Source organism: Cupressus sempervirens, chromosome 9, assembly GCF_028749045.1.
Source record: "Cupressus sempervirens isolate cs-2001-9-10 chromosome 9, ASM2874904v1, whole genome shotgun sequence".
Taxonomy (NCBI): domain Eukaryota; kingdom Viridiplantae; phylum Streptophyta; class Pinopsida; order Cupressales; family Cupressaceae; genus Cupressus; species Cupressus sempervirens.
In genome coordinates this window covers 171,674,582-171,684,732 of record NC_143126.1, presented here as the reverse complement: position 1 = coordinate 171,684,732, position 10,151 = coordinate 171,674,582, and positions in this window count along the sequence as shown.

Here is a 10,151-nt window from a genome sequence, read left to right as displayed (position 1 = left end):
ACTATCTATCGTATTAGTTTTATATCTCTTTTAGTCTATTTAGACATCATTTGTATGCATTCTTACAAATGCACTAAGATAAAGGGCCATACTTCACCTGTATTTTTCCTTTCAGTTATTTGCCTTATTTTACCTTCTAATTTTAGTAGTTTCATCTAAGAAAACTCATGAAATTTATTGTATTATAGGATTCACCATATCTTGTGCATTATTATGCATGCACTATTCATGATTAATGTTCCATGTGGGTTTGATCTTTTTACTTTATTTGTCATTTTTCTTTGTCAAGTGATTGTCCCTTCCATGACATTAGCTTCATGTCATGTCTGAGATCAATTACCTTAGTAGACACATATGTACTCTTTTGTGCATCTTTATTGTGATTCCTTGACATGTAGTTCATTTAGCCTACTTTCCTAGTTGCATGTCACCTCACCCTTATCTACATTAGGGCAGTTCTTTTGTTGTTTTCCATGTTTCTTTGGTTCAATTGATTATCTCTTTAGTTGAGTTATTTTCCTTTATGTGCCTCCTAATTTGATGGAAATTATAGTTTTCTCTACTCAGTCAGGTGCTATTTTAGTGGAGGTTCTTTAGATCAATAGCTACTTTTGATAGGGCTTTGTAGGTTCTACATGCTTTAGTGGTGTTCCTTATGATCATTTTTGTTCCTATTTCTAGAACATTCCCTAGTTTGGAGGCTTCTTCAATCCTTCACTAGTTTTTCTTATAGAATTTTTTCAATCTCTTTTTGGAGTATGGTTTTTTCCATGTGATTTTCTCTATTTCTTCTCTTTTAAGAGATTTGGTTGTGTTTGGGTACCGCATTAGGCCTTTTCTTCCATGACCCAATTCCACTTTCAGTAGTAGCTTTTAGGTTTTTAGCTACTCCCCAAGTTTATCTTATGGGGGTTTGTTAGAGTAATTAGATATTTTCTAATTAAATCTAGTCTACTTAAGATAAACTTTAGGCATCTAATAATTAATTTATTTTATTAATTATTATGATGCAACCTATCTAAGACCTTTTTATGGTTTTGATCTCCTTTATAAGGATAATATCTCATTGTAAACAATATGAGAATTCAAATTAATTCATTTTTAATAATAGAAATATATTTTTTCTCATCAAGAATGTCTCATCTATGGATCTCTACCTCCATAGCTTTTCTTTTCTCTCTTTTTGTGTCAAGTGTTTGCATGTAAATGATTCTTGGGACTATGGGGTTGATCTTTCATGAACTTCAACATGGTATCAGAGCTCTACATCTTTATGGCCCTATTTTTTTCATAAGATATTTGGCATCAAATTTGACATCAATTTTCAAATATAAGCTTTCAACAATTTTTATTGGATTTGTGGGGGGGACGGGGGGAGGTGGGGGTTCATTAATTTTTGAGCCACTTTTAGAAAAAATAGACAACACTAATAAGGTCATAGTGCTCAAAGACCCCCATTTCCATATACAATACATTCAGTTTGGACATTGTTGAAATCTAAGGCAAAATTATTTTGCACCCAAGCTATTTTGACATACACACGCACATGAAGTAGAGTTTTTTTTTAATTAAAAAAATATAAAGTTTAGATCATTTTTTTTATCAAAATATTTCGTCAACATGATTTTTAGTCATGGCAGATATTTTATGTCAAAGGAGGCATTGTTATTAAAAAAAGGGGGAGAAGTTTTTTAGCGATAGACACTTTCTTTCTTATGGGTCTATACCTGTGTATACCAAATCACATCTAACATCTTGTCAGAGCTGGGACTAGTTTGTATGTGTTATACTTTTTTTATGGGAAGATACCAAATTTTATCTGAAGCTCATTGCTCCTCACACCTATGATATTTTTTTTGGTAGATTCATTAAAGGAATCTTGTGAAGGACATCTATTGTAGTTTAATGTGAGCCAGTAAAGGTCATGGGTTGTACAAATGTCAATGTGTTTCTTTGTAATCTCCTCTACCTGATGCCATCTTCTTGTGCTCAGGCATAATATCTTGGCTTCTACATGTCAACATGGGACCTCAGGCCCTTCTTCTCACAATTTTTTTTAGGTCCCTCTTTCAAACCATGTTGGCACTCTGCTTAGGCCACCTGAATTCTCTTTGGGCTCATGCCTCCTCTGTCGAATGCCCTCACATCATGGGCATGCAACATGAGCTTATATTTGAGAGCACATATTTTGGTTGTCTAGTTAATTTTGGTACTTTTGATTAAGCCAATATTTTTGGTGATTCAAGGCATTATTTACCAATCAAATCTATATTTTTTTGTAAAAGATCAGAGGTACTTTTGTACCTTTTTTATTGAAAGCATTTTGTAGAATTCACTTCACATTTGGTACTTTGTTTTTTGAAATGGGAGGTGGGCTTTCTAAATTGATTCAAGAAATTTGTGGTTCAAGTCTTTGGTAGTTTTGTTAGGAATTAGGAGGTCCATGGTTTTATCAAATTTGTAGTGTATGAATTCAAATTCAGTCATTGGTTTTCTCTTCTTCTATCATGACTCATAGGTCCAATAGATTGATCTTGTTATTGGGATGCCATCCACACTTCCTTGGACACTTATTTTTGGGCTCTACACCATTCTTTCTCTTGATGGTCCCCATTTTTGATTTTTTGGAGGTCTTAAGGAGCACCATGTGGTCAATGCTAGATTTCACCCATGCATCTATAACTTATGGTGTTTGTGGCCCATTTTAAACTATCATCTTGTGCACCTCATTGATTACAAAGGTGCGTCGTCAAGTTGTAGATTCTTTGGTGGTATTAGTGGCTTCATTGGTCTTTGTGCATTGATAACACCTTGGTTTTCCTCATGTGTAACTTGAAGATGCAATCTTGAATGGATTCAATTTGTCCAAGCTCTCACAACACTAGAAAGAGAATTGTGATCTAAGGCCTTTTCACTACCTTGTTGAGCCATTTTATTGATGAATGTGCAGTCTCCATTGAGAAATCTTCTGTTAGTTATGAGGTTAAGCTGGAATGAGAGGTGTGCTAGACTTCTACTAATATTAACACCCATTATTGATGACTATGCACTCTCCATTGACCAATCTTCTCTTAGCTATTAGGTTAAGCTAGAATGAGAGGCGTGTCAGACTTCTACCAATATTAATCCCCATGGGCTTGCATAGCTCCATGAATTATGATTTGGGGATGGGCATATTTTATGTGATTTGTGTATTTTTTTAGGGAGGGCATTGGCCCATGCTAGCATCAACGTATTAGTTTTTTGAAAAATTAGTCACATCTTTTCAAAGCAGTTTTCACTTGGGATTTTTTTCAAATTTGTGTAGCTACAAACTTCTCTATATAATGAAAACTTCTTTCAAGGCACTCTCCATTCTTGGTGGTTTTAGCATTCACATCATCTATTTAGTAGGTTATGCATTGTCACATATTTCATGGGTGGAGTTACTATTTTCATGTAATTTTTTCGGCGCCAACCTCTTGCATGTCTTAAATACTAATAAATTAGATATTTTCAATGTGATTTGACTTTATTTTTTAATCACATGCCTTTTTATGGTGGATTGTGGAATTTTTAGACATGTCATTATTTTGGACACTGGTTTTTAATCTAGCACCGACGCTTTATTTTCCATGGAACTTCTTTTTTTGGCTAATTGAATATTCTTTTCCAACATTAGGGATCATTTTTCTAGCATCTTTTTACCTTGACTATCATTTAGTAGTCAAATTTGGGCTCATAACTTATTGACATTAGTGCTATGTCAACACTACATCAACATATCTTGTCACCTCCTCAAGCTCTATTTGGACCTACATTTGTGTGTTTTCTCATATCCTAGGCATATAGACTCAGTTTTCAAAAAATGAGATATCAATAGAAAGTTATTTTTGAGTCTGTCATAGTTGTATAGGTTATTTTCAGTTTTGATGCATATGTTATTTTTTTTCTATTATCAAAGTCAAGAGTTCCCTTTTGCACTCCTAGAGACATATCTTGAGCATCCGATCTCTGATTTGGGAACTCTTTATATCATTGGAAAGGTCTTTCCAAGATCATTCTAGTGATGTTTATTTTTCTAGACTCTCCTCTTGGCCTATTTTATATAGTATTTTTCATTTTTGCATTCTGGTAGATAGCTTGGTTGTTTCATGTCTAAGGATATATTTTGTTGACATACTAGTTATGTTTTTTATTAGTACACACTTATTTAGATTATATATGGTTACTGAGCTCATTGTACCATTTTTAGTTTTTTCATTTCAATTGCTACTGAGTCCTTTGGATAAATCCTAGTGGTTACTAGTCAGATTCAGTTAATGTGAAGACTAGTAGTGTAAACTGTGCATTTTAGTTAATGCTGAGTTTATCAGTGGTTACCAAGCAGTACAGTGCTTACCAAGCTCACAATTCATGTGATGCAAATCTAGTATTAACTAAGCCATTCTGTGTTAACCAAATGATTCAGTTTATACCAAGCTCAATGTAATAGTGTTTATCGAGTATTGACATGGTAAACAAGTGATTTAGTTTAAGCCAAGTTGCACAATATTTACCGATCACTAGTGTAGTCCATGTTTAAGACTACTTAGAAGTGAGTAGTATTGACCAAACTTCTACATCTATCGAGTGCATGATGATTTCAAGCAATGATAGTGGATGTCATGTATAAAAAGCTCACCAAGATAGTCTTCAAAACTGAGTGTCTTCATATGGATTGAATTTTTAATATTTGATAGACTTGTATGATGGCTAACTTTTTAATTTGTATAATTGGATTGATATATATGCAATGCATTGTATCATATTCAATATGTATGTATATGTGTAAAAATATGAAGATGTGAATATGTATTAAATTAGAGAAAAGTAGAAGAAATGAATTACAAAGGCTACAATAGTATAAGGAGTAGCAAAGTCATATATATTATATCAAGGTGATTAGTATCTAAAGGAATTTCATTTCATCAAACCAAGTTACAAATCAAAGATCTACTAGTACTTCATCCTAATAAGTGGACTAGTCAAAATCCTTTAATAGGTTAGACCTAATAGTCTTTTATAAATCTTTTTATTGAGTGCATACTTCATTGTATGTTTGTATATGCTTTCACAAGGTTGACCTAGCAGTTCTTATTGCTCCTAATAGGGTAGATCATCAAAAGTGATCAATTTAAGCTTTGACAAGCTAACTGTATACTACAGTACTAAAGTTATGGGTATCATCCCTACCCTAGTTTTACTTCCTATTTGGAACATTTTTGGGTCACCAAATTTTTGTTTCTTAGTGTTATGAATGCTTTCATGCTTTTAGTTTCTCATGCATGCAATTAGATTAGATGCGGTGAATCATATATTGAAATTGTTAAAGTTTTAGAAGTTACTAATTCACCCCTCCCCTCTTAGTAACTTAGCTTAGTGTTGAATATTTACAAAAATTTGTATTAGAGCTTTGTGGTTATCAAGAGAAAGCTTAATAGCTTGAGAAAAAATCAAGGCCATGGAGATATTCAAACTTGAAAAAGCCATTGACAATGAAAATTTAGATTTAGAAATGGCCATTGCCCAACTCAAAAATTAAAAAAAGCAACTCTCTCAATCCTTGAGAAGAAGAAAAGAACTTGCAATTCAAATAAATGATCATCTTTATATTGAATACTTTCATTCAAGTGATTTAGATGAAGCCAATGAAGAAATCAAAGAAAACATAGAAAAGAATGGTTCCCTGCAGGAAGAAGTAAGAAAGTTAAGAAGAGAACAAGAAATTTAGTTTGTAAGGTTATGTGAAGTCTTGGAATAGAGAAACAAGATAAAATAAGAGATAGATAGAAGGAACAATGAAATCTAGAACCAATTCCTTCAACAAGAAGACCTTATTGGTTAGCTATCCAATTCAAATGAAGAAATCATGAGCCTAAGATTTGAAAATGAAATAATGAGGAATAATCTAAATTCTGAAAAGCAAATCAATGAAAGAATGAGAAAAGATCTAAGATATGAAAGAAAAATAAATGAAAGTTTGAGGAATGATCTATACTCAGAGAAGCAAATCAATGAAAGAATGATGAAATATCAAATAGACATCAATCAATTGAATGAGAAAAGCCTCTATAGGAAAAAAGGAAAAGCAATAATTGGATATACAAAAGAAGAAGAATCATCCAAGCAAGGAGATCAAAAGAACCAAAGATCTAGTTGCAATGACTGTGGTAAGATAGGTCATACATCAAACAAATACTAGAGTAAAAAAAGAGAAAAATTCAATGGAAAATGTTATAATTGCAATAAACATGGTCATAAGGCTAATGAATGCAAAGAGAAACCAAGATTTGAAGGAAAATATCACAAATGCAAGAAACATGGACATAAGTCATCAAAATGAAAAACCAAGGTATTGAATCTAATAGAGAAAATTATGTAAGCAATACTTGGATTGGACTACAACACTTGGTGCAGATGTCATTACTATGGAGAATTTGGACACATTGGAATAAATTGTGTAAAAGATCATTTGAGGAAAAGATATAGCACTAAATGATTTTTCGTTTGTACAAAACTTGGTCATATTGTCAAGAACTATCTAAATACTAGTAGAATTCAAGATGAAAAGAAGGCAAAGGCTAATAATATTTTAAAGTAGATGAGACAACAATCAATTCCTAAATCTACTAAAGATACAAGTCCAAGCAATGATCGTCAAGTCACTCAAGAATTGGGTGACTCTACAACTTTTGATTAAGTTCACAAGGGAGAACTAGAACTAGGCTATCAAAGATGACATCCAAAATTAGTTCCAATTGAAAGGTGACAAAGATACAAATCTATATTCATGATACAAAGGGATCATAGAGTGAGATTAGTATCAGTTATTATTGAGTTACCTTTTCTACTAAGTAAGGTTTTGTCATAGACTCTATTGAGCAAGGTTGAGAGTAATACAAATACCTATGGTTAACAAGTCATGAAGACATCACTAAGTGATCAATGCCAAGTAGTGGATGATAGTTTGTAACATATCTACTTTTGTTCCAAGAAATAATGATAGAATTTCAATAAAAGGCATGGAATCAAAATCATTTCTTACCATGAAATTTCAAGTGCTATTGCAAAAAGTGATTTGAATGAATTCCCAGTGAAACTTTTTCAAATTCTCTCAATCTACCAAGTGAAAATGGCATCTAGTAGTAGCAAGGTTAAGTGAGGATCTAAAATGTTGGTTCACAAAGTTGAGTGGAAGGTGCCAGATTTCAAGCTCACTCTAGTGGTTGTAGATATCCTAGATCCAAGTGGTGCTCAATCTCAAATCTATCCAAAGGTACTTCTTATCAATGATATTTGCACTAATTTTAGATGTGTTATTCAAGAGATTGGTACACTAGAAATGGATGATGCCTTAGGTCAGCTATGTGTGAACGGAGTCCTAAAACCCAAGCATTAATAGCTTCAAACCAAAGGGTTGACATGCATCCCTCACATGCTCCATGATTTTCAAATCAAATGGATTTGGTTTATCCTTAGCTGAGTACATAGTAGGAAGCTATGGTTAGAAAAACCAATTTTGATAACTAAGAAGATGATTCATCAAATCACTAGCCTCCCAATGCTAGCCAAAGCCAAAACAATAAAAACTCTTGGTCAGTAGAATTGGGAAAGAAAACTCTAGCTGAATGGGATGTCAGAGGAATGAAAATCCACAGTTTCACTAATGCAGAATTAAACTTTGGAATTCACATTATTGTGCACAAGATATAAATCTCATGCAGACTAAATAGTGTGTCATGTAAAGCCATGGACTTGGCATATAAGGTGGTTAAGAAAAATTTATCATATGACCTTTTTGACATATTGTTGAGACAGTTCAACAAGAACATGGAAAGCATGAGAAAATTAAAGAATAACCCATGTAAGTTTGGTTCCTTGTTGACTTGTCTATTCTTTTATGTAAAAAAATTATTTCCCTCTAAAGGCATTATAGTGTGGAGAAAAGATGTGTATTTTCTCTATCAAATCAATGAGTATATTGCTGAGATGGGTGAGAACTATAATAGTATCATGGACAAATACTTCAATGCATTTAAGGATAAAATGAACAATAGGTTTAGAATTCTCAAGAAGATAGTTGAAGACTATAAATACTATTTATGTTTCATGGTGGATAGTGAAAAGGTGTATATTGAAGTAGCTAAGACTACAATTGTGTGGATAAAACCTCTTGGTTATGAAGTCAACATTGATGAAACAAAGGATATCATTGAAGCTCTTATCAATAAACCAGTTGATCCTAAATTTGCATACTTTGGAACATATGATGAAGCAAAGGCTAGGATTGAACTTGAGATAAAGCTTCCTTAGGTAGTCAGCAAAGGGAAAAGAAGGAATGCAAAACTGAAATAAAGTTGACCCTTTTTGTTAACCAAGGGAAAAGATAAGGATGAGCAAGGTAAAGAAGTAGAGGATTAGGAAGAATCTAAGGAAGAAGAACCATTAAAGAAGAAAGGCAATGTGATCATTAAAAAGCCAGAATAAAAAATCAACAGTAGTTTTCACAAGGAGATCTTCAAGGAAGAAGTCTAACAAGGAAGGAGGAGACATTGTATTTAGAAAAAATCTGCCCACCTTCCAAGATAAACTAAAAGATCTAGAAGCAGGGGTAGGCATAAAAAATTTTAAATCATTAAAATATGAGATTAGGACAGTAGAGGAGTAGAATTAGATCAAAGACCTGGTGTTGAATAAAATGGATAAGTGGAAATACTCACCAAATCAGCTTGCTTCTAATGTTCCTAGTGAGTGATTGGAAAAATAAAGCCAAGATGGGATCTTGTTATGCAAACTATCAAGGACATATATGGGAAAACCTTGAGGTAGCTATTATCGAGCATATCAAATGTTGAGGTAAAAGAGTCATTGAAGAAAAATGAAGAAAAATTAACTCTAAAATTTAATACTTGTCTAGTTTTGATTAAGGACATTTAGCATGTTGTTAGGAACACAAAAAACACTTGGTAGAATATTTATTGGTTACATAAACCAAGTGATTTTCTAGTCAATGTCATAGATGATGGTGATGAAAAAGATAAGGAGAAAGATGAAGAAGAGAATGTTGAAGAAGTAACTCACTTTGACAATGAAAAAGATGAAGAAGATCAAGGACAAGAGGCTACCAAGGAAGAAAATCCAAATGATGAGGAGACTATTCCAATCAAGATAGTTGTAGTAGTCATTGCCTTACTTCCTCACTCTCTGAGAAAATTGATAACAATATCAAGCATGGAGATAGCCCTAGCAAGTTTGATTGTGACCACCAGTGCCAATTAATTCATTCAATCACTCTTTTCTCCTATTCATCTTAGCACATCACTAATAGAAGCAACTTCCACTTTATCTATCAAGTTATAAAATCCTCCTTCATCTACTAAGTTGAATACTTCAATTTTGACTTCTCCAATTTGGACTTCTTCAGTTGTAAGCAAACTAGGTTTGGGTTCTACAATTTTGGCCACATCAATTTTGAGTTCCTCAAGTATTTCTATAAATATTCCTTCAGTTAGTATAGTATTAGTTTTTACTACAAGCCCTAGTATCTCTACCATTTTTTCTATTGTAGATACAAAAGAAATAAGTGTACGGATAGTTGAGTGCAAGGTTCAATCAAGCACAATTTTTTTGGGGAAAGGAAAGGAGATAGAGGAAGATATTGATTTGGATGAGGAAATAGTAATTCCTAATTGGGATATTTGCAAGCTTACTCTAGACCAAATGCAGATATTTGGTGAACTCCTCCAAAAGAAGGCTAAATAGCAAAGGCTAAGAGAGGAGAGAGATAAGGAGTTTAACACAATTGAAGATGCTAAGAACATTTTGGTAGATGCCATAGGAATTGAAATTGATTCTTCTCAACCTATCTTGTATTAGCTTGGAGAAGTAGTCCAAAAATTTAATAAAGACACTGATGGACAAGATAAGCTGGTATAGAAGGTTGAAAATAAGTTTGACAATAAAGTGCTTGAGCATATTGCTTAGCATATAGTCATCCATCAAGTAGAGCTTTCTACAATTTTGGGCAATTTAAAAGCATCATGTTGAAATGTTTCATCACTGTTTGGGAAACTTTGTGATTTTTTTCAGTTTAAAAAGGAAATAAAAGACAAATTGTCCAAAATAAATGA